The sequence below is a fragment of the Brassica napus genome (genome assembly GCF_020379485.1).
Source record: "Brassica napus cultivar Da-Ae chromosome C5 unlocalized genomic scaffold, Da-Ae chrC05_Random_21, whole genome shotgun sequence".
NCBI lineage: Eukaryota > Viridiplantae > Streptophyta > Magnoliopsida > Brassicales > Brassicaceae > Brassica > Brassica napus.
The window spans coordinates 3,414-7,120 of NW_026014273.1; the positions used below are offsets into that span (position 1 = coordinate 3,414).

The window sequence follows — 3,707 nt, forward strand, 5'->3', positions numbered from 1 at the left end:
TCGAAAATATTTGAAACATTTGAAAGTTGGTAAGAGAAGATGTATAATTATTATATGTTTGTTTTTAATCATTGAATAAATAAAAATTTAAATTTAAATGTTTTACAAATTTAATAATTTTAAATTCCTAAAGACTCCATATTGATTAACACCATTGGACATACATTTTAAAGTCAAATCCTTAATTATTCAAAAAACAAAAAAAAATATATATATTATATACGTAAGGACTCCAACACCATTGGAGTTACTCTTAGAGCTCAGCTGGTTTGGAGAAAAAATAAAGCAAAAATCGGACCTTTATTGTGCAACGGACTGAAAATTGATTTGATGGTAAAAGTATCTGGTGCTCTCAAAGAGGAACTTAGTGTTTCTTTCACTTCCCATTATTACATTAGAGACTCAAAGCAAATAGTTTTATAGTAGAGAGCATGCAAGTAAATACCCCAAAGTGACTTCAAACAATGATCCAATCAAAGTTGAAGATTACAAGATAGAAGAGAGCCAGTACTCCGAGGCCTGGTTGCAAGCTCTTTATAGGTACTTGGTCATACCCCGACCTTCCACGCTCACCGTAGTGGCTTGCAAACGCTTCTTCTTTGGTCCTTTTAGGCTGCTGCAGTTTCTTGTTCATCTGCAATTTTAACACCACCAAAAAAGCCAGCTGAAGGACGGATTCATACGTAAAGAGCGACAACAACGGTAGTTTTGTTCACAAAATGCGACTCAGCCAAGCTTGTGCATGAGCAAGGGAGCTTGAGCATAAATGTTTAAGGTGGTATTCTTGATGGTGTTTTGTCCGATCAGTGAGAAAATAGTTAATTGTAAGAATGTGTTCTACCTTCACTCGACGCTGGTCCTGAGAAACCTGTTTAGCACGGGCTCTGACCTCATCTGGGTCAATCTTGGACTGAGGACGAATCAGAAAGTCCATAGGAGTTGCTTCTGGTCTCATGGTCATGTTCCTGGACGAATCTCCCCTCCCCTCGAACTCTGACCCGAAGTCAGACCAGATTTTCGTGCCTGCCACATTTTATCAACAAACACTCAGTATACGAAATGCAAATATCCAGATTCTAAAATGTTCTTCCATACCGGATATCTAAGTCAAATCAAAATCACCATCTCTGGACTCCATTGTCGAAGCTTTGTTGACAGGTCTATGTCAAACCGAGTAGAACAAGAAGAGAAACTATGCGTCAGTATATGAATCATGAGTGAAGTCAAAAAAAAATTAAAAGGCTTGTGATTTACTTCTTCACTGGTGGCCTTCTATAGGGAGCCCTATCTTCATCAAGATTTCTCATGTCTTCAAACCTTGTGCTCTTGTTGAAAATCGGACGAGACTACAACATCAAGCACACAACAACAGTAAGCAAATGAGGTGGAATTTGATTCTCAAGGGATTGGAGCATTCGAGAAAGCTGTTTACCCATTTATCAACCAAATCCTTAGCAAGTCTTCTGTGTTGAAGTAGTTTCCTCGTCGGACTTTGATAAGAACATAATGACCTACCAAAAGCAAGAAGAACAAATATAAGTACCAACTCGTCAATATGCAATCAAGTGGTGTATCCTAACCTTCCCAAGCCCACTCTTTTTCAATTGTTCCCTCCGATCATACTGCTCCAGGTCAATTGGAAACTGCAAGACATAATCAGGAATTTTTATAAAGAATGCTTCCATTTGGTGAATCTGCCACATATACCTAGAGAAAAACAGGAATCCATACATCAGTAAGAATCCTCAGAATAGCTGCACGAATGTTTATACTTGGCAAGCTTCCATCAGGAAGAGGCTCAAGCCAATTCTTCAGCAGAGTTAGAACTCCATGGTCCAAGAATTCTGTTTGAAGCTGCTTCCTGGATAAAGACGAAACATGCAGTATTACGAAACAGAATGTCAGTAAGAAAATAAATACGATAACAGTAACTTAGTAACTTACTTCCCAAGAACATTGGTAAGAAGGGAAAGTTTCTTAAGCTTGTTGATAGCAGGCTTCCCTGTCTATTGAGTTCTGCATCTTCCTCAGCAGTGACCTCAAGCTCAGCCATCACATCTCTCACCAAGAGAGCGATTTCCGCAGGATTTCTTTCAGCCTTCTTCTTTTTCTTTCCCATTTTGAAAAGGTTATTAACCTCATCATCATCCTCACCCTCCTCTGCCTGAATTTTTAATAACCAAAAGCATTACATATCACCAAACAAAAGCTAGATTCAGAGATAGAAATTGAAAGACACCTCTCATACCTGAGGATAATGAGTTGGAGACCGGTCTCCCCCATCACCTCCATACCTCTCAGAAGGATCCACACCAGTATCATCGATGAAATTGTCGTCATCCATAGTCCTAACACCTTCTTCATCATTCTACAACAGAAGAAAAAACATTTAAAAAAACAAAGAAAATATACAAACGCAATCTCAGAAAGATTAACCAAAGAGGTGCACCTCAGGGTTATGTGCAATAGATTTCCACATCTCATCAATCTCTTCAGACTTCCTCTCACCGCGGCTTGGGAGCTTATACCTCTTCTCCTTCCCACCGCCACTACTACTACTCTCTCTCTCTTTCTCATTCTTCTCCTCCTCCCAACCTTATCATCATACTCTGTACCACCTCCTCTTCCTCCATGTACTCATCGAACACCGCATCCTCCACATCCTCGTCAATCAACTCAGGAACATCGATAGTCTGTTTATCACTAGACGCTTTCTTCCACCAACCGTTTCCTGGGTTTGACTTTATCGTTGTCGTAAAAGAGGCGTTTGTGAACCTTCGCCATCCCAGTCCCCCTATCATCGGCTAAGTTGTCTTCAAAGTCCTCAAGTGGCTCACGATCGTCTCCTCCGAAGTCATCATCCAAGTCCACCAACGGCTCCCCATCCACATCACGGTACCTGAAACGACAACAACAAAATTCAATTAAACGATTACGCACAATCGAATCTCGAAACAAAATCGAAGCTTTCGTCTACCCATGAAACGAATTCACTTTTTTGTAATCAAAAGAAGATAGATTTGGAAAAATCAAAGCTGGATCTCGTTAACCTAAGCAGAGGAGGAAGGGGTTGTGAATTTCTTCTGCACAGCATAGTTAAATTGAAAACTGAACAAAGAAAGGAGAAGATCTTACGGATCATCCTCGAAACCCATCTCTGCTTCGTTTCCAGAAAGCGATTCAACGGAGATAATCCTCGAATACTGCTGACCTTCGAGTTGTCGAGAGGAGGAAAGAAGAAAGGAATAGAGAATCGGTTCCTAATGGGAATATTCAACGGTCTCGATTGAGGGAAGATTAACACTTTCGATCTTGCCACGTCATCGAAACTCGGAGTATGCATTCAGCTATGGACTTGGTGGGCTTGTTGTAAGAAAGTTAACAATTTAGTCAAAAGCCTCAAAAACGTTTTGATATCCCCAAACTAGGGCTCACAAAATATCTGGCAGTAAAAACCAAACTGAGCCTGACCCAAAATATTATACAAAAAAACTAAAATCTCTATATTATATAGCTGAGTTTTTGTTCACTCCTCAGTGCGCCACGTCAGTATTTTGTGGGCTCCACTTTTAAAAAAATATAAAAAGTGTCAAATCCATGGCTCAAACCCGGGTTATTGTAATATAAACACCAACATTTATACCACTAAGCTAAATGATACTTTTTACATTGATGGCCGAACATAATATATATTTATGAAGGTCGAA

At 39.6% G+C, this 3,707-nt stretch overlaps 1 pseudogene; it reads right to left on the reverse strand.

The window, feature by feature from the left end:
* Positions 1-281: 281 nt before the first annotated feature.
* On the reverse strand, positions 282-3,313 carry LOC125594814 (annotated as a pseudogene).
* Positions 3,314-3,707: the final 394 nt, after the last annotated feature.